Below are 23042 nucleotides of genomic sequence, written 5' to 3'. Positions count from 1 at the left end.
TTAATAACCAAATAAATAGTGACTTTTCAATCTTCCTACTGTCAAGTATTAGAGTCACAGACCATGAAAATCTGCAAGTAGATACAGAAATAATTTTGCCAGATCAAACTGATGGTGATGCTAATTATAAGCACCTTTTCTCCCCATATGTTTAACATACATATTTGCTTTCCAGAGCAGACAAATGAAGAGGCAAAACATGGCCTCTCCTTTATGGACTGCAGCAACTGAGACATCCTGGCCAACTTCCCCTGTGCTTGGCTCAGCAAAACAGAAGGTGAAGGATTATCTACCAGTCCTTTTCCACTCGGTCCACAAGGCAAACCAGGGCCACAAAGAGCTATGCTTTTCTGCAGCAAAGTGCTAAGTATTTTCTCAGACTGATGAACTGTTTTGAATGCACGTGCCTTGCAGTCCATGGCAGCCCAAGTCTAACTTACTGTGCTTTATATACAGTATTTGGCAGCATAGAAGGTACTCATAACACACTGAGATTATAACCTTTTGCTCCAGCTACCACTTTGGTGCATTGCAAAGTGGCATATTTCTGTAAGACAGAAATCTACAAGATTCCTGCAAGTCCAAGAAGATGTGTGATTATGTACAGTATCATTACATTTAATTGTGAACTAATTCACCTGGAAAACCTGAGAGTCTGAATAGGTCTGAGGTAAAAATACAAGCAAACAAAAGACTTTTTGAGCTCCATTTTCAGGTACTCCTTTGCTTTTCTTTGTAAAGTGAAAGATTCACATTAGCGCAAAATGCTGTAGAGTGCATTAACTCTTTACCTGCCCATGAGGTAGATCATTATGTCCTTCTATAGCCTACTAGCAAGGATACTTGTCATACTAATCAATCCTTGGTTCCCATGCTGTGACTACCCAATAAAACAAAGCAGTAGTTTTCGTACCATCCCTAAACTGACTGTCCTGACCATCTGTGAAGTTTCATTACAACAAAGCATGTAAGTATATTCTAGACCCATAGCCTTACAACTATTGCTGTTTCAGAGCACCCAACACAGTACCACTGCCTAAGATAGACCTTTGGTTTACATCATACCCAGATCTGTGATAAAAGCTCATCCCAAATGACACTTAGAGAGAAAGTTCATTAGTTTCACTGAAAATATTTATTGCACTATTCCCCATGCACTGGCCATCTGTGCCGACAGCAGCACTGCATCTTCAGCAGCCAAAACAGCAGAGAAATGTCAGCCGTGACTGGCAGGTGGGGTGCTATACACCCTTGAATGAGACCCCAGGCTTGGCTGTAAATATAAATCTCAGCTGGTAAACCCAAGACATATAGAATAGTTGCAAGCACGCATATTTAGTAATTCTATTACTAATATAGTTAATTCAGAGTAAAAAGTGAGTCATAAGACTTTCCAAAGCTCCATTTAATACTTTTCTCTCCTCAAGAACACAAACCAGCTGTTACAAGCAAACCCTTCTGTGGTTTTAAAACTCAGCAACAGCTTTCACTTTAAGCATACCCCTATTGCTTTGGAACTTGTACAGATTCCAGGGAGTCATGTAGACTCCTTTACCTCAGTGAGGGAGTCAGAGAGTGAAGCTGGGATGAACAGTGTTGTGTTGTCATGCACCATCCAAGAATGACAGCCTGATAAAGGTGGAAAACCTCTGCAGTCTGAGCTATTCTCTGTGTGTACATATACAAACATAACTGTTTTACTATTACCATTTTGGAGATAAGGGGGGGTGCGTTCGCAGATTTTTAACTAAGCTATTGCACTGTATGAGTGCAATAAATATTTTTTATATTTTTATAAAATATTATCAAATTCTTCAGAGACAGAAAAAATAGACCCAAGCCACCAGTCAAATACCTCTCTGCTTGCACATTACCTGACTGAAGTCAACAGAGTTTCAGAGAGATTCATACCCAGGTGACTCTAATAATGTCTCGCACAGAATTTCACATTGCAGTAGCTTATCATGGAAAAAGTAGTATTCCTAGCAAAGTAACAACATTTGTATAACAATACACTGAATAAACTGCTTACAGGTTTTAGATTTTTAGATTCTACCATCACAGAATCATAGAATGGTTTGGGTTAGAAGGGACTGCCAAAATCATCTAGTCTATTCTCACCATTGTAAGATCATCTTACAATGCATTTTTTAAGTTACCAGCCATACCTAAATTCATAAATAAATCCTACACAAATGTATATGCTATTATGCAAAGGATTGTGAGATTATTGACACATACATTTACAAACGCAGGTTTGGGTCAGATGGTGTGTTGGTTATGGAACTTATTGGAGTAAGTCTCTCAATGACCACAATAACAACAGAAATGCTTCATGCCTAGCAAAATGAAGATGATTCAGTTGACAATAAATTTAGTTTTACTGAAAATAATTGTGAGAATATCGATAAGAGCAAATTGCAAAGAATAAAAGCATCTAAGACTTGGGGGTTTTTAATAGAGTAGCAATAAAATCATAATGCAAAAATAATTCAAAAACAATCAAGAAAAGGCATTTTTATTTTATAATATAGAAGTAAAAAGTCTTGATCTTGCTAGAGCATGGCAAACTCTTAACATTGCCATCCTGGTTCTTGTTCAAAACATAATAAAGCTAACGTTTTTATGACTTTCACCATGCTAACAGTAGGATAGGTCTGTTTTCTCACAGAAACACACTGATACTCCTGCCACATGCTAAGTATTTGGTCCTCAACAAAAAAAAAAAAAATTCACAAATGCACACATTTTACATATAAGGAGACATAGAATCATAGAATAGTTAGGATTGGAAAGGAACTGAAGATCATCCAGTTCCAACCCCCCTGCCATGGGCAGGGACATCTCACACTAAACCATGTCACCTAAGGCTCTGTCCAACCTGGCCTTGAACACATAGAAAACAAACTTAAAGAAATATCTTAATTAGATGATTCAGAGGGAAATCCTTCTTTTTTTTATCATGTAAGGTGGTCTGATAGAAGATACTACTATTTCACTAGACATGCTTTGGATGCATCTAAGTATGCAGCAAGTCTTTTGTAGGACTGAGGTCTTTGCTTGAAGCTATCTCCATTTATGTTTGGAGCCAATTTTGTTTAAAAAACAACTAAAAAGTTTATCAGTTCATGACGGTTTGATTTAACTCTGGTGTCAGTTTTAGCTTATGGGACATTTTAGTCAGTTGTGTCCTTCAAATCAAACCAAACATATTTTCAGAGTTACGGAATTTGAAACTGCCTGCTTGATGGCATTAAGAACCATCATCTGAGCAAACAAGATTACACTCTTCATTAGATGGCATTAGACTTTGAAAAATCATGTTTTTATAAGGTTTATACCCTAACATAAAAAAGATATTAATCTATGGAAGTATTTCTAAGTTTTTTTCCTTTTTAAGCTTGAAAAGCAGCTAAGTGATGAGCTCATCAAACAGCTTGTCTTACACAGATTTTTGTTCACACCTGCTGCTAAAAGACTGCAGGAGTAACAAGAATCCACTTCATCCCAAATACGATACTGCCACATCTGCTGTACGCATTGCAGTGCCAGATTTTTAACACCTGTACACCTACACTGTAGAAAAACAGTACTGAGAATATTAAACACACCACATCAAGCTCTTCTGAAGACAGACATTGGCCAGACATCCCTTGTCCAAACTTTCAGAACAAGTCTACCACAGTATTTAAGAGAGTGATAAAAAATCAAAATTTCAATTTAAGTGGATTTACTCCATACTACTTGGGCACATAAGGGCTGGTACTGGCCCAAAGCACTCTTGCACAATAAAGGAGTGGAAGCTTACAGTCTTCAGTAAGTCCCTGTATGTTTCAGATTACATGCTTAAACAATCTAACATCTTTCAAGGAAAGGCCCTAGGAAAAAAACTTGAAAATTAAATGGTTTTAAAATTAAAGTAGTAAGGATGGGATTTCTAATTCAGACTAAATATTTTAAATTCAGTTTTGAAAATCAGTATGAAAAAGTCACACTTATTTAGTAGAATATCCACAAACTTTCAAAATTCAACAGAAATAAAAAAATTACTGTTTTGTTAGAAAAAAAAATGCTTAGAAAAGAACAGGTACAGTTAATAATCTAATATATCTAAATTGTCTTAATTAAAAAAAAATAAAACAAAAAACAAAACAAGGCATTAAATTGTTGATCTTACTGCCTCCTAACTGAAGAGGTCAAATTCTGGCCTCAGTTACTCAATATAAACTTTGCCAATTACCTTAATTTGGCTCAGTTTCCCTCTACACTTCATGGAAAATATTATATTCTATAAAGGCATTTTAATTGGTCACACTATTTCACCTAAATGTTTGATATTTAACATACATTTGGGAAGACTTTTCAAACAGCTTAAGAGCACAAGTCCCACCAAAAATCTGTTCTTGAAATTTATAGCAATCAGTCACACACACCACTTCAAAATAATCTTATGCCTCGATTTTTAGAATAGATGCTAAAAATCAAGGACTTCTTAAGCACTGCATGGTCGCATTTGAAATGCATCCTCTAGTACTGGGTATACTTCCTCTATTTCCCCGAATTATAATATTCTAGCATGCTAACATGGAGAACATTATCCAAGTTTATTTTTGCTTTATTTATATGTATAATTCACTCAGAGATTCAGGTACTCATTGCTACGTCAGAGTTCTGAGTGTAAAACTCTTAAAAAATACAACTGAGAATTGCAGGCATTCATAGAGATACACAATTGTACAAAAAGGACAAAATAAGAAAACAAATCCACCACCAGGCACTACTGAAAGAAAACATTACTCATCCTTCTGCAACGCGTATCAAAATAAAGCAATCTGGTCTGCAGTTTAGGGGAAGTGCTTTTAGGCATCTAGCCAGTAAGAAAAGAGAGTTTATTCCTCCAGACTGTCCTTCCTCTGAAGATAATCTCTATCATTCTATATTCACAGTAAAAAACCTCCATATGCAAACACTTTGTAAGTACCCATAAATGAGACTATTTAATGTGCAGCTAGCAAGAAGGACACTACCTAACTGGTATTTTGCCCTTATTTTGGTCTTATTCTATTTATTTCTGTATCTTTTGGATCTATTTCATTTTTCCTCTCTGACTGACATGGCTTAAAATCAGTAAAAATGAAATGGTTTTTATTTTTAAATTCTACTGCTCTGCATAGTACTTCCTAAGGGGAGAAAACTTTCCTTTAAAAATCAATTCTTCCTGAAACATTTTTTGTCCCAGGGGTATATTCTGTGCTATTTTTATTTTGCTGCCCTACAGGTTCTCAAACAAATTCAGAGCTACAATAATATCATATGACTTCAGAGCTGCTACATGAGAACACTGATTTTGCAACTTCTTTTTTTCAGCACGGGAACTTACTTTCTGTAAGATGACAAACAAAAAGTCAATTTTAAAGACTAACATGAATAGGTAGAGTTTGATAAAAATTTTACTAAATCTTTTGGTATTTTAGCTGCTATAACAAAACCACAAAACATCAGGTCCATTACACAAGGAAAACTGTAGGAACATTTTTCAGGCAAGACCATTTATTTCACTGCTGACAATAGCTACAAAACTTAAACCCAGGAACTTAGTGCCTATTTGCAAAGGTTTAATTTAATTGTGGTTTCTGCCAATTTGAACTTTGAATTTTGCCATTTAATCTACAGATTCTAAAATTTAAAAAACTATATATATATTTGAACAATTTTTCACAGAGAAAACTCTTATTACATTGGAGTTTCACTTTCTGATATCTTTGTTCTGATTTATGTTGTCATAAATTAAAGTGTGAGCTTCAAACTTATTCTGTATCACTTTGCAGGTCCCTGTTACATTTATGTTATGTATTACTTCACCGTGTGGATTTTTAACTGTAGATTACCTACTATTGCAAGAATGAGGTGAATGCACTATAGCTTAATACTAAGCATAACGTTCTCCATTACAACAAAAACTATTTTTTAAGCCAAAGCTTAGATAACTGTTCTCACAACAAACTTTCCAAAGAGGTAGCTGATCATCTCCCACTTTATAAAAGGTGGATTTCATGCAATAAACCTGACACTAGATACAGATTAAAGGTCTTTTCCTTTGGTTTCTGTTAAAAAAATAAAAAATAAAAGAAAATTTAAAAAAAGACTACAGAAACAACCAAAAGTCTAGTTTGAATAGTTTCAATACGAGAAAAGTCAAACTTCTGCAGTTTTCATGTCTGAATTGTAGTACAGTGCTTTCCTGGACAGCTGCAAGCACTAAATGCTACAAATTTTAAACATAATTTGCTTTGACAACATATACATGTTACATTCCTACGAACAGTCATTTTTATGAGCTATTTAAGTACTATCCACCCATGAAATATTTTCAAGTTGAGATATATAGATATATAGATATATATATTTAGCGGGAACATTTTTTTCCAACAGCTTAGCCATTTTCATTTTAAAATACTTTTATAAATCTTTTCCTGATAGTTACAATAGTGATACAATTTTTCCTCAGAGAACTCTCCAGTTGGATGTAAGTGTTTAACTTTTACCATAGAGTTTTCTCCTTTTCAAGATCACTTTAAAACAATCCTTTAGAACTCAGCACAACTTATAATGAGATTTTATTTGTTACCAGTTCTGTGAACTTGCATAATTCATATCTTGTCAAATATAAAGAAATAGTTTACTGCTAAAACTATTTATCTTGCAGTTGCAAAAACAGATAATATTTTTACTTTAAAAATGCATCAGCAATCAAAAAAATAAAGAAGCAATTTGGGGAAGTGTAATCCAATGGCTTGTTACCACTAAAAAGCAATTAATGGTAATTATTGTCTTTATAGAACTAAATCACATAAAGCAATTATTTATAAATGAAGTCAAATATAAGTATCATAAAAAAATGAACAAAAGTTCTCATTCATACATGGGTTTGAAGATTGCCTTCAATTTTCATTTCAGCTTCACAAACATTGGGTTTAACAACCCAATGCAAGACTGATACGACTTGTCAAATTTCTTCATCAAGCTTATAACACAACTACACCAACAAACGTTCACAGCAACAATATTAACTTGAAACTGTTGTGATTAAAGCCTTGGTCAGTGGCTTAATTTTCTTGGTGGCAAAAAAAAAATCAGCACTGCATCCTCAAGGTACTTACAAACAAAAAAGCAAAAAACAAACAAAAACCCCATTCTGTTTATGTCAAAGAGCTTATGCTTCCCACAAAAGGAGGCAAACAAATAAAAAGTAATTTTAATTCTCTCTCATCCTATGTCTTATTCAAAAGGCTACAACAACTTTCCATGAAAATTTTACACAATTTAAATCCAGCCTGGTGGAATTCTGGGATCAGAACTGCAATATATTTAATTCAGAATCAATTTCTTCCCAGTAAATTTATCATTTGTATTATTTAGGGATGAGGGGCAGCAGCCAGCATCTTTCTTCTCCACAAAAAACTCAAACCTGGCACAAGATGGATATGCTCCAGGGAATAAAACAGGACTTCCAGGTTGCTAGAATACACAATTGCCTTAAACAAATCATAACAACACTCTCTGGAAAGTAGGGTTTTTGATATTTAATTGTAATCCACTAGGTGATCACTTCCCATCTTTTCTCTGCAAGTATGAGAAATACTGTTTTTTTCTAAGCAATCATTCCTACATGATATCTGAAACTATCCAAGGTATTTCCTACTGATTTATGCTATACATTATATCCCCAAAATATGACAAAAATCTTCAAATAGTTATTTATCTTTTTATTTTCAAAGTTATTTATCTTTTTAGAGTAGCAAACAACCTTAGAGCACATTCACTACAAATTATGTTATTCTGTAGGATATTCCAAGTTTACCATAATTTCTTGAAGCATCAGTTATGATTGTTTGCACTGGGACCCACATGTTTTCTAAAAGCATGCCCTAAGCCTCACAGACAGTTTGAATTAATTCCCAGACCCATGAATATCTGAAGATACTTGCTTTATTTTGTTACATGGCATTACTAACTCATCTGTTCAGTTAATGATCCTGCAAACTGTTACACATACATTAACACAGACAATAATCTAAGTGAAAACAATGGAGCTAATGTGCCTGCATAAAATTATTCTTATGAGAAACTGTTTGCAGATCACAAGTCATTTTTCTGCACGAATGAGCAATAGAATAAATACTTGTTAAGATGATAAAGTGAGGATTATCCTCCTTCTAATTACATACTACACCTTTTAATCACAAACCTAGAAATATCCTAGCAATATAATCAGATTTAAACTTCTAGATCATCATTTATCACCTACCACTCTACTTACTTAAATAAGTATTTTGCAAAAACATCTCCTGGTTAAGCACAGCATGCCAGCAGTGACAGGAAGGATTTGCTGCTAAGAGTTTTAATAGCAATGAGGGGTATTTTTATTTTTACAGCTGTTTAGGCAGCTGAGAGATTCCTGCAAAGACAGCCTTTTCAATATACGTATCTGGCACAGTAAAATCCTCACAGAAGTACTTCACTCAACACATACTAATGAACTTCAAAGGAAACACAATTTCAGCTCCTGTTATTAAAGATTTTAAACCAGCATATTTCCCATTTTATACCAAAGCACTCTGGGACAAGCACAGTGAGAACGACGCTGTCACTCTGACTGACCATCACCAAATGCTTCCCCAGCACAAACCCTCACCTTGGCCAGGCACCAGGGAGAGGCAAGTACAAAGGAAATATTTTTGTCCACCCATGAAAAGGTTGGGGTTTATCTAGGTTTTTTCCACAGCATCTTTTAACATTATGGTCTTTGTGAAATGGACTTGGAGCAGAGGGAAATCATTAGATTACTTGAAACAGCTGTAGAAAGGATCTTATTGTGTATTCCTTAAATGAAGCTGCCATTTTACTTAAGCATTCAGTTTATAGGAAGCTGCTTGATGATTCAAACCCACAGGTAGAAGAGCTCTAGTGTAAAGCTTTAACTAATATTAAATATTCTCTCATTTAAAGGCAAAAGTAACTGTTAGAAAACACTGGCTGGAGAGTACAGAGAAGCAAATTTTACAGAAGAAAAAGAAAAAAACATTGAATGGAGGGAAATGTAATGAGGATTTACAGAAAGTATAAAGGTTTATTAAAAAAAAATACTCAGAAACACTGAATGTACCATACTGGAGACTCAGCTTTTGGGTACAGACTGACTTAAAAAGCATGAAGAACTACTTTATCACAAACCTTTACATTTTTATACCAGGTTATGCCAAACTTTCTTATAATTATTAGCTTCTCTTCTAGAGATGTATTTTTATATATATACTTTTGATCACCTTTTACTGTGTTTCCTAAATGACTCTTTAAACAAACCAGCTACATTACTATTCTATCATACAGAAAAAGTGCAATAAACCAATAAAAACCAAAACGCAACAACGACAAAAAATTAAAACCAAACAAAAGGTCTAAGGTAATAAAAAATTAACACTTTATTAATTTTTCCAGCTATTAAAAGTTAATGCAAGTCTGTTACAAAAGACCAAGAAATGTGCTGCTAATAATGTACTTTCATTTTAAACTGTTTAATGAAACTATCTACCCAGTACAATCGCATATGCTAATGGAAAAGCTGGTCTCAAAATGAAGAACAGGAATAATATATTTCAGAGACTATGAAATTTTATTTATCTTTTCCCAGAATTAACAATTTAAAATTATTGACTTCATTTTGAAGAGTCAATGAACTGCACATATAAAAACAAATGCATGGGACCTGTGAAATATCCAGCAACATTTAAGAACAGAAATATAGTTAACAGAGTTAATATATTTTATATACTAGAGAAACATAAAGGTAGAGGTTAACTGTCTGTTCTAGGAGTCTTACTGAAGTTTTCATTGGATTAAGCCCAAGTATTTAACTTGGTCTGTGTTTCAGAACTGACCACTTAAATAACTTTTATACTTTAAATGATTACATTGATACCAAATTAAATTAGTATTTCACTGTATAATTGATATCAAATTAAATTAGTAATTCACTGAATATAGAAACTTAGACATAGGGCTACAAGGATTTAGGTGATGTGAACTGTACTTTTACAGTAAATCAATAATTAAATTTTCATTTTCATACCACTAATGAACTTTCAGCTTTAAATCCAAAACTATAAATCTTTTACGGAACCTAATCTATCTTTTCCACCTATATTATCAACTGCATAGTGAGCTTCTTAATGAAGAAACTGAGTAAAAAGTAAAATACCTACAGAGATAGCTTAAATTACCATGAAGCACTTGGCATAATTTTCATCTTTTAAATTACATATAGCCCTTAAAGTACAGCTGCCATGAATGAAATGTAAAACTAAGCTATTGGTAATATTGCAAAAAGGAAAGTTCAAGCTGAGATTTTTTTCCCCCATGTGACTGCTAACTGTAAAAATTAAAATATTTCCCCCATATAAGTACATTACGAAGCTTTTTCTCGCTTTATTCACTACGTAAAATTTATGCTGAGATTATTCTATCCACACAAGCTGCATTCGAGAGGATTGTAGACCAGTAACAAATGTCTTTTAATATGACAAATATAAAATAGAGACTGTGTTCATATTTACAAGCTCTGATTCTGGAAAGCTAATTAGTAAACAGCAATCCTAAACAACCTTCCCTGAAAAAGAAATAAAATCCACAGCTATCATATTAAAGCAGGGTCATTTAAGAATTAAAGGTCTCTATGTCTGCTGGTTCTTCTCAATATTTAACATATGCTCTGAAACACATCAGTCTTCTTGTTTTGCCCTGTATCCAGTACTGTGGTTATACCATAGCATAAACTCTAGCCACTTCCATTCACAGTCTGCAACATATGATACAAAAGAGGAAGAATTAAGAAAGAAGTCAAAATTTAAATTCTGTGGAAGCCTGAGCTTTTATTTAGGTTCATTTCGATTGCTGGTGGCCAAACAGCAATCTGCTGTTGAAATCAGATTTTCCATCACATAAAGTCACTACTGATGGTGAAAGTCAGGGATTAGGTACACTGACACTGATGTGCTGTTCTAGCTGTGCAACCACAAAACCGAAACACATTTTTAAACAACGGTTATCCAGCCAGGGAAATTCCTGTGCCCATCAGCCCATGCATCTGATTTCCTACCAATAAAATGTGACTGCCAGGCCATGTCCAGATAAAGTTTTTCTTTCCTGATCTTCTGAGAAAGCGTAAGGACACAAGACTTGATGAGGTCTCAGAATTCAAGTCCAGTCTCTGCCTGAAGGTCATAGTTTCTACCATAAACTGATTATATTTAACTGTGTATTCTGTACTGTGGGGATATTGCTGTTACTGGGGATTTTTTATCCACACTCCTTCTCTATGACAGTTTACCTTAAAACCCTTTTTCTAATTTCAAGCCTTTCTTTTTAAATTCATTAATTTATAATTTTCCCCAGCATTACTTTAGTAAAATAGGTCGTTTTCTGCTCATTACCTTTGCTCATTTCCCCCGTAAATTTATAAATAGGACTTACATTCCTGTAGCCTTCATTTTGATAGTGGGAAGAAGGGAAGCACTGTTAAGCTATATTTATACAGCAGGCTCTACAGAGCTTCCAGTTACCCTACCAGGTCCTCATTCACATCATCTGGTTTCAATGTTTTTTTTTTTCTTAAAACTAGCTGATCACAATTATATACAATATTCCAAAGGAGATCCTAACAGTGTCTTCTACAACAAAGTAAGTTCTTGGTATTTCTACTCTAAAGGCCTCTCCAAACACATTTGTCTTTTTATCCAACTGCATGATGGGGTAGTACACAGTGGAGCAGAAAGCAATGGATACACCAGCTCTTCCTCTTTTGCCCAATTAATAGACTATAAGTTTATGTTAAAAAAAGAGTTGTAACCTTGTACAACGCTCCTAGCGTTGTGTAACCTTGTACTTTACCTAGTTAGACTGTACTCTGTTCCTGCTCCTGAGACTCTCAAAATCATTCAGGTTCATTACATGACTCTTAATTTTTATTATATTAAGAACAGAGTGACTTTATGACTCACAAATTCTATTTCTTCTAACTAAGAAACTAAAAAGAGTGTTAAGATCTAACCAAGTCTGAAGAAACATTACCAGTAGCCTTGGTAACATTTTTGAGAGCCCACCATACTACAGTCTCCTTATTATATAACTTCTAGTTCTTGTACTGTCCATATTTTGTAAAGTTAGGATTAATCTGCCAGGTTAATCTGGCACAACACAAACTTGCTTTATGAAGCCCAGCAAATTCAATAGCAAATTAAGTTTCAGAAAACATAAGCCTGGCAAAAATTTTTATCAGAATACAATAACTGAAGAAAATGAGTACTTGATGCTTTTCGGAGGGAATTCAGAGATATGAAGATGGAAAACCAGTGTTGAGAAAAAAGGAAGTGGTACAGAAGATGTATTGGGGCTTTCATCATTGTATTTGGTGACTACACTAATTTTGTATTTTTCGTGTGTCAGCCAGAATAAATACAGTCAAACAATTGTGCTAACAGATATAAGGAAGAATCCTGCAGACATTGCATGCATGGGTTTATATCACTGAACATCCAGCTTTAAGTATGTGACATTGTACTTTGTCTTGATCAAAACAAGAAACATGCTCTCAAATGTCTTTTGTGGTTTGTAAAAAGTAAAAAACGAACAGCCACAGAAATAATGCTCACATGTAACACATTATTTTCATGGTTTGTATCTGCTATGAATTCAGGGATATTCCAGAAATTATGGGTTTTGCTGGCTGCATAGTTTCCTATCCATCATAAAATCAATATTATTTTGAATGCTCTACAAAACCAGAGGTTTAAATAGCTATCTCTGAACACTGTGTAATTTTTTAAAGATATTTCTACTTATTTTAGTGGTCACCACAAAGAATACAGAGAAAGAAAAGCTTAGCTTTTCGTGGTCAATAAACAACTTGAGCCTACAAGACCCTCTGACCAAAGAAAGCAATGGCTGAGGTTTACTGTAGTATGTTGACCAAAGCACAATGAAATTGAAACCGCTGCTTTGCAGTTTTCTTATTACATACAATGGGTTGCAGTAGCCAAACATATTTTGAAGGTTTTTTTACTTATTTGGCATAAATTTTCTGAATTATTGCTGTTTACAGATTAAAATAGCTGTTTTCAAGATTTCTCCCCCTCCCCCCCCAAAAAAAAGGGAATATGAAATATGAATCTGAATTTCTCAGCTATAACCAGTGTTTAAATACTCTTCTCCATGCTGTTACATGTCATTCATTCAGCTTCTCTGAGAACAGAAACAAAACTATTAAGACAGACTTTTCCTTTTCAACCGGGATGGGTTATTTCAAAGGGTGGGAGTGGTTTTAATTCAGTAAATTGCAGAATAGTAATATGGTAATGGACAACTAATAACTCTGAACAACAGGACAACAGAGCAATAAGCTTTTTAGAACTTAAAGAAGTAGGTACCTTGGGAAGTGAACTGATTTAACTGAAAAAAAAAAATCATACTAAACCCAAAAGCAAATGAAAACTTTAGTTTCATCCTCAAAAAAAATGTACATAAATGCTGTGGTGATTTAGAATAGTTTGCAAGACAATCGCAATGTACCTTGCAGACAGACTGCTAACGTTGCAGAACAGCTGAGCAGATTTAAAGTGGATAATCTCAATTGCCATATTATCTGCACTGACAAACTACAGGATGGATGTCCAATACTATTGATGTTCTTGTAAGGAGATAGTTATTTCAGGAGACATTCAACAGGACCTTTAATGCTCAGTCACTGCTAAAAAGTTCCAAATCTTTCCATAGGCAGATTTACCCTAAAATGAGATGTGCCACCGTTTGAAAATGTTTGTTCTTACTGACTAGGAAAGAGTCTTAGTGTGAATGGATTAGAGATGCAATTTTTTGAGTAATCCTGCGTAATTATGAAGAAAAATCAAATCCATGTCACCTCATTGCAGTAGATGTCTTTACACAGGTAGTTGCAAAGATGAGACAAATGCCCACAGTTAAATGGAATTATTGTGGAAGCTATTCTGAAATAGCTCCTCTGACTTTATTTCAACATGTTTTAAATTAACCTATTGGCTTCTCAAATGAGGCTACTAATAGAAATTACAATTTCCTAAGAAAAGAATCCAATTAAACAATATTTCTTAACCTACAAGCAATGAATGTATGCAAATAAATAAACTGATAAGGAAAGATGTCTAACAGAATACACTGACCCACACTTATAACACTGCACTTCTAAATGTGTATATTATGTTAATGTCATATTTAGAAACAGATAGCTTGAAACTCCAAATGAAAATGGAAGACATTCAGATCTTCCTACTGAAGGCTAAATCAGAGTCCTTCTATCATTAAAGATTAGTAAAATACTAACTTTTGTAAAGATAGTAAAATCCACATTAATAATTTAATCCTGTCATGCTTCTTTATATGATAAATCACTTTCTTAGTATTCTCAGTACAGAGAATGATTAAATACATAAAGATTAGAGCATTCTGCCTCAAGGAGATTAGGTTTCTTAGATTTTGTTTAACCAAGCAGGATCCTCTGAAAGGAAGTGTTTGAAATAATCTTGGAAATGCAATACTGATGATGTAATTTCAGTTTTGAATAATACTGGATTACTTCTTTTGTATTGTTTACTAGGTTTCTTGCTCATCTGAAGCAGTCTCAATACATTCTGAAGATACAGTGCTTATCCAAAGCATTCTGAATAAATGGGAACAATAGCTAATTTGGTTATTATAACTCATATCTCAGAGACATTTTCTCTCAGTTCTGCCCTTTGAGACTGAATACAGCATAATCCCATCAATATATTTATTAGCATATAATCATGTTAATGCCATCAACATCAATATGTACTGTGATTGCCTCAGACATATGTGTATACTGCAACCTTGATCTTAATTACAGCATATACAAGAATATTCACAGCTTTTTATACTCAATATTTCTTATTTCCAGCCAAATAGCATTCCTAATATAAGGTGGTGACCAGGCCAGCAACAATTGGACGTTTGGAATCTAATCCCCAGGGAGAGTAGCTGCATCTATTCTGCAGCAAACAAAATCTGACCAAGCAAACAAAATCTGACCAAGCAAACAAGAATCACTACTCTGTTCTCTATAGAAAAACTATTTCTGAAGTACTCACATGAATACAGAACCACCCTAATAGCAAGCTACACAGGAGGGTAAAAGCAGAAAGAGGAGCCTTCTCTGTGTGGCACCCCAAAAGCTGCAGTGTCACCAAACAGCAAAGAAAGGAACACAAGTATGACACTTCCGCCCAGTGGCCAGGATGCTCACTCCAGGGATGGCAGCTCCTGAAGTCCCGTTCCTCCCCATACATTTTATTCACTAGCTGCAAATGCAAAACAGAGAAACAGCCCAGGGAAGAAACTCAAATTTTCAATTAAGAACATCAAGTTTGTCACAAATTCCACCTGGAAAGACAGAACTACTTCTTGACAAACTGCCTGGTAAAGCTGCAAAATGATTTGACATTGGCATTTTCTGACAGAACAATATTTTGTCAAAAAATTCACAGCCAGTCCTAAAATAGAGGACTTTATCTTTTTTGCTAAAGGATGAAAGCATTGCATGTAATTAGCTTCCTGCTTGATTGAAATAATAGCTTTGCAGGGACTAAATACCAACAGCCCCAAAACAGTGGGATTGGATAGTCCTCAGAATTTCTGTGTCTTCTTTGCCTATCGTTATTGCCTTGGATCTAGCCATGCCTTACAGACACATCTAAGAGTCTGCACATCTTTTACAGTTCATCTTAAAGAAAAAATCTGAAAAGAGACAGACACTTTATATTTCTACTCGAGTGTTCCATAAATGAAATGCGATGCTTGTTGCTCTTGAATTACACCAGTCAGTGCTAGCCACCCAAGGGGCCTTCCAGGATTTAATTACCAAAACTTGGGCTTGCAGATAACTTATTTTGTGTGACAATGCTGAACAGTATAAGTTTGACTATATTCAGAGCAGCAGCCAATCTTAAAATACTTTAGGATTCATCGTCTCAGCTGTCCAACAAAAGCATGCAGCTTTCACATTATAAAGCAGGATTTAAGGAGTGGGTTTTTCTGCTGGTTTGGGGTTTTTTTTCCCCCTTAAGTTTTTGCAGGAATATCACGTGAGTTGTCTTTGGACTCATAAATCCAAAAGCTGCTTCTTGTATGCATTTTGGATTTCACTGTTACTAGTATTCCTGCCTTCCTGACGGAACATCTTGGTTCTGAGGTTTCATGATTCAAGGCAATTATATTACAAAAACTGAATGTTAAAACAATTCATTTACACACGTTTATATTGCTCCAAAGATTTTATACACTGAGATCAGATTATAAAGCACGTGGAGCTAGACTTGCATTTCAGCTTCAGCTAACAGACAATTCACATTCAGCAAATTGTTTCAAAATAGGATGACTGCACTTCATTTTACAGTTTGTGTATTTTTGTAATTATCTTATACCCTAATGTATTTTTTTGCACTGGATTAATTACAGTATTTGGCAAAAGTACAAATGCAGGCCCATGAAGTTTTCATTGTATTATTCAGAACTTTTCTTGACTGTAAAATCTGTGAACAGCTGTAGAAAGGAAAATTTTTACTTTAATTGTAAAAAAAAAACCAAAACCAATAACATTAAAACTACAGAGTTCCAGGTACAATACCATAATTAATATCATACTTTCTACATATGGAAAACTCAGATTTCAGGTTTATTACATATTGATCGGTGGTGTTTTCTAAAATAAACATTTTTTTTTCTGAACAGCTAATGCTAATACATTCAACACTTTCCTGAGCTTTAGAATTAATTTTAATAATCTGTTAAAAAGTGCTAAATAATAAACAGATCAATTTAGCACAGAAAGAATATATTTTAAAATTATAGTCCCGTATTTCAGTTCTGTATTTATGTTCCATAATCGACTGTAAAATCTCATGCTATGAAAAAGGCATGCGAATGGCTTTCAGAATTTAAAGCTGAAGTGCTACTACAAACCAGAGCACATGGAAGTAATTAACTCAAACTGCAGTTATCTTAGGTTGTATTTATAGAACATAAAGCTTTAAAAATACTGATTTGAAATGGTGATAATTTGCAAATATGCTTGTATACATAAAGAGAATTAGAGGTAATTTATTATCTTTTAGTGTCACGCTATGCCAAGAAATATAACAAAAACATCTATTTCCTTTGGAATATATTTCATAATTGTTACTCCTATTTATGTAGAAAGACACTCTGAATTCTTTAATTCTTACTTTCACTGATGACCATTCTTAATTCTTCCTACTTTGTAAACAAAAGAGCTGGCTCAAAACTGCCAAAAAAAAGGTTAATGTAAGAGATTAACAAGTCTAGTACATAGTCAAACCATGAAACCCTTTCCATATTGATGTGGTTTAATCCCAGCCGGCAACTAAGTGCCACGCAGCCACTTGCTTGCTCCAAGTGAGCACATAAATAAACAGCACAAAGGGTTGGGTGTGATGGTTGGGTGTGTTTTTTTGTGAAAGAAACAGTACAAAACATGTTAATGCACTAACCTGTCCTGGTTTTACCTATTTTACCGATCAAACATGTTACAGCCCACTAAACTGTGGATTTAAAGCATGAAACATTTGTAAAACAACTCTCTGGTTTGCTTTTTGTGTCTTCCAGCAGGACTCCAGCTCCACAGGTGTTTTGGCGATACAGGAAGAGGCATCCACACTGTCAGATATTAATTTTGTGATATCTGGTCAAAAACTGTAAAAGCTAAGATAACTGATTTTGGTTTATACTATAATAGTTAATATTTTGCTTTGTGCTTAACACTTTATATTATTGTAATTGAATTGATTGGAATATAGCAATCAGTCTGCTACGACCACTTGTCTGGAAGTAAGGCCCTGAAAAAGGCATGGTAGGGTGTTCCATTCATCACAAGTTTGCAACTCCACATTTATTTCTGAATTCAAGTGGCAAACGCCTTCTACGAATTCTCCAGGCAAATGACATCCTGACCCAAAACTTCCACCTTGCTCAGGAGGCATGTCAAGAACTTAGAGCACTGCCACAGAGGGGACAGACCCCTTCTCTCCAACAAACTGCCAGGGGTGGCACAATTCAGTCCCTGAAGCTGCAAAGCAAGCACTGCACCCCCAGTTTGGCAGGTTTAAGGCATCTAAAAGTAGGTTTTGTTACTCAGAAGCCACTGAATAAATTTGTGTTACTGTATTACCCAGAGGGAAATGGCAGCAAATGCAGCTGAGTATTACCTGAAAGAATTTAGAAATGCATTTCGGACATTAAAATATTTCATTTAAAACTGTTTCATCAATAAAATGTCTGAAATCAGTCCATTAGAGTGGGCAGTTTCTAACCTCAGTTGGCTATTTTAGAGCCAGAATCTGGTTTAAGCTAGTTGTCTGAAACCTCCTCACAATTTGAGGGAGAAGGCAGGCTCCCCTCTGCAGGGGTAAGGCAGTCCCTGAGAGCTCTGCATGACCGAGACTTCTGCTTTGTGATTGCAGTGGGAGTTCTGGCAGTAAAACTTCTCAAAGCCCTCAGCTAATCTGGTCCAGGCAATTGCCCAATCAGCCAACACTTATATCAAAAATTAAGCCCTATTTTAATAAAAGAAATTATCAACACCAAACTTAAGTTATTCAAGCCATAAAGAACACACAGAACTACATACAGAGCGTACACAACTACCATGAGCCCTGGTCATCCCAACAGTTGTTTACACAGTGAAGGGATATAATTATTTTTCACACAGAGCAATAAATCAATACATGTTGGTAGATGTCATTATAAAGCAGGTCTTAAATCAAGAGAGCCACTGAGGAATAGCTAAAAACTGTCCAGCCAAAGAATGCAAGGAACCAGTACTAAAAACTCCCACATGCCAAAAAGTGCTAAGCGTAAAAGGGAAGTATAAAAATACTCCTGTGGTATTGAAATGTTCAGCAGTTTATACCACTGTAACACACTTGACTATCAGCATGCTTATCTGCACAGCAGTGTCATAAACTAATTTGGTTTATATCAAAGACCAACTCTTTTCCTACTTCTCTAGTGTCAGACACCAGCTCCAGCACTTGATCATTTTATGCCATCGTTCAGTGTCTAGATAAGTAAATCTATCTGGAATTAACAGCTCTGGCTTATTTTGTTTAAATCAAAGTCTCACATTTTGCAGCTAAGAATCCTAGTTTTCAACTCTCTTGCTATAAATATATAGCACTCCTGAGCTGAGAAGGGATTTTCTCTCCCTAATATTCAAGAGTGAAGACTTGCATGGAAAAGACGAGTAATGGGCTGCTCACCATTTCCCAGCTATAGAATTGAAACCGTCAGCGATTCCAAACAGCTTGAACGTTTTGTTCTGCTAAGTCTGCATCAGCTTTTCCAGCAAACTAAGTAGGTAGACACTACAGTACATGATCAAATCAAAGCACCAACAGCATTTGCAGAGCAAATTATTGCAAATACCTTGATTTTAAAAAAATCAGCTACAAAAGATTAGTCTTAAATCTGTTGAATACTTGTAACTGTTGAACACTTGTAAAATCTGGCACAGGCATAGAAATTTGGTCTTATGAACCTGAGCAAAAAATAAGAGTCTTCACAGTTTTAACTAAGTATGTTTTATTCTTAATCTTATTCTCCAAAAATTATTTCTCAATCGAGAAAAAAAAACATTTTGAAAGTCCAGAAAAGTGTCAACAGAATTTAACCATTATAAGCACCGAAACAACTCTCCAAACAAAATATTTGTGAAAAAAGCCTAAGATGAAAGAATACCTCTCAACAACAGAATATATTTTCTCGATACAGTCCACTTCCACTTTAAATACATTCTGTGAATATTTTTCTGTACACAATGCTCTTAGTCTACACGTATACCAAAGCTAATAAATCAAGGGCAGATCCAGTTTCATATCATCGCTTCAATCACACTTATTTTGCTGTGCTTCATATGCTTGTCCTCCAGAATTAATGCCATCTGTTATTTTCAAGACTATCGTCTTGATTGTGTGTCCCTTCCTTTTCTCATTATGAATTCTGAACTTTGCAAACACTCCTGAATTCCCCAAACTCAGTTCTACTTTGGACTCCATTTTCAACTCTATATATCTTTTCAGTAATATTAGTAAGAATTAGAATTAGAGTAATTGCTTCCCACAGAAATTCAGACTTCCAAGTCACTCTTTCAGGATACCTGAAAATTTAGGCATCTGGCAAAGGTACCAGACTTGTCAACTCACGATGTTGTTTCTTACTAATATTTAAGGACTTTAAGTAGTAATTGCTTACTTTCATTTGGTAAAGTGTATTTTTGTCCATAGCATTATACTAAATCAGTCACATTTTCGACAGATCTATACAACCTATTATAATACAACTTCTTGTATTATAATTTCTCAGAGAATAATATTCATTTTCAAAAACTTGTAATCCCCACATTTTCCAGCTGCATTGTGTAAAACACTACTGCTTATTCCTTATGAATGATTTCAAAACTGCCATTCATCAAGCAAGTAATGTTTTAAAGGGTATGCGATCCCTTCTGTGAGAATAGTTTAAGGTTGACATTTGAAAATTTAATTTAATTTTACTTAAAAACTTCATGTTTAATATTTGCTATTATCGGGTAAGGGGCTGGTTTTGCAGTCATTTTCAGAAAAAAAAAAAAAGTTTCTTTAGCCCTTAATTCTTCCTTTTCATAGATACCATTGCAAGGTGCTCCTACAAGCCAGTAAGCTGTTAGCATATACAACTAAGGTTTCTAGATACTTAGGAAACTAGACCTTGCTAGATAATGTAGCGTGTAACCTTGTTGAAAAAGCTATGGTAAATTAAATTGTAATTTTGATTGGGTTTTGGTCCCATAAATGCCTACTCACACGAAAGCATTTTCCCTCACTGAGATTTATAGCTGAGAGTCTTTATTTTATAGAAATCTAGGGGTATGTAGATATATTAAAAGATATATACACACACACATATATTTAAAGGGCAGCTGCTCCTTCTGCTTTGTTTGCAGTTTATTAATAGGTTCCTCACGTTATAACTCATGTCTTACACCTATTAGATATTGCCTTCAGCGCAAAACTCTTAATGGCCTCTAATTTTAAAGCTAATCTCCTCCACACCTGTCCTGCAGAGATAAGCATGTAAATCTCAGTTGTAAATGCATTCTCTACCTTATTAAAAATATTGAGAGTATCCTAAGTGTACAACTGTCCTTTGAAACAGTGTAATAGTCCTCCTTTATTTGACAACAAATGTCTATTCTGGACATAAATTGTTTGACTTTAAATTGACAAACCTGAGTGTCTCCAAGTGCTAATTACAAATAATTTACTATTATTACCATGTTGCCTTTCAACAATAAAACCAAGCAAAATACTTCTGAAAACAACGTTCTGTCTTTTAAATGTTTATGAACTGTCTGAATAGATGACATCAGCACATTTTACTCATCATCTGACATTTTCAGCATGTAATTCCTGCCAGACACAGAATTTATAAATCATCTTTTCTGAATAATGCATTTTGTTCTGTGCTGCGTGTTTACTTCAGCTGTCTGTTATCTTCCCCTCTAAATGTGGAACTGCCTAACTTCATCTTAAGTCAGGCATCTTAACTAACCTAGCATCAAAGTTCTTTAGATAGGAACTACATACATAGCAGAGATTACACACCCTTTGCATATGTCAATCTATTTCAGTAAAGGGTCAGCTATTAGCCTTAAAAGTCTGTTTCATCTACTATTAAAAAAAAAAGATCAGATGAGACAAAACTGACATTAATTGATTAAACCTCTGTCAAAGTAGTTTGTATTAAGAAACTGACTATCCACAATGCAACTTAAAACTATTTGTTAATATTTAATTACAGAAGCAGCACATTTGCCTTTGGAGAACATTCACATTCAAGCACAGATATGTGAAGCATATATATTATAATATACTATATATTATTGATTTTTATATAATCAAACATCTTTGAATTTTATTAAAAATTTAATTTCATTTTTTTAAGTAACAAACTGAGCAAATATACCAATCACACCAATCCATCTTTGAGCTGAACTGCAAGGATCCTATGTTACCATTTGTAAGTGAAGCTACCAAACTTTGTACTACTGAAATTTTAAAGAACTTATTTCCAATTATTTACATTTTTACTGGATTACATTGATGCCAAGTGGAGGTAAATTAGATGAGCAGTGAAGCTCAGTTAAACAGGAATTAAATACAACTAGACAGTAATTGTTCATGAACACCCACCTAATGCAGCAGTCTCAGTAAGATCAATTATCCGCTTGCTCACACTGCCAAGGTTTGGGAGACATATCCTTCATTCTAAGTCATAGCACCTCTATGATTTGCAGAAACATTTTGTGCTGCATTCTGCAAAATTCCTTATGGAACATGCTTACTTTGCAATTCATCTTAAGACAATAACAGGTTTAGCTGGAATTTCAACACACTTCTTTAATTACTTTTTTATGGCTTGAGTTAAAAACAAATCAGTTTACCATTACAGGTTTTCCTCAGATCATTTCAAAATATTTTCTTGTAAATGAGACCATATGATTGCTTCCCTTCCAAGAACATTTGAAAGAGCTGCTAAAAGAAGTGAACAGTGCTGAATTTGAGAAAAGGCAGAAATTAAAATGAGAAAGGTACATTAAAAACAGGGAGTAAGAAAACAAAGGCAACTTTTTAACTATCTAACATGGCTATATTAACTCAACAGTGTGGAGATCTGAAGTGTTCTTCAGAATATCTAGTGCACTGCCCCACAAAGAAGAAGCAATTATGTTTCACACAGATAGCTTCCAGCAATCTCAAACCTAAAATGAATTCAAACACTAAATCTCTGTAGAAACTCTCTTACCCCAAAATCTAAGTGACAATATGAAAGCTTTTGTCAAGAGCAGCCAGGGCTCATCCAGCATCAAAGAACTGATCAGTAGA

The 23042-nt window shown here is 34.6% G+C and overlaps 1 protein-coding gene across 1 annotated transcript in view; it reads right to left on the bottom strand.

Moving 5' to 3' along the window:
* Positions 1-23042, bottom strand: part of BCKDHB (branched chain keto acid dehydrogenase E1 subunit beta) — a 120089-nt gene that overhangs the window by 5741 nt on the left and 91306 nt on the right. The gene's annotated exons all lie outside the window — the stretch shown is intronic.

This window comes from Melopsittacus undulatus, chromosome 3 (assembly GCF_012275295.1).
Source record: "Melopsittacus undulatus isolate bMelUnd1 chromosome 3, bMelUnd1.mat.Z, whole genome shotgun sequence".
NCBI classification, from domain to species: domain Eukaryota; kingdom Metazoa; phylum Chordata; class Aves; order Psittaciformes; family Psittaculidae; genus Melopsittacus; species Melopsittacus undulatus.
The sequence above is the reverse complement of the archived record's forward strand: the minus strand, read 5'-3'. Positions and strand labels throughout refer to the sequence as shown.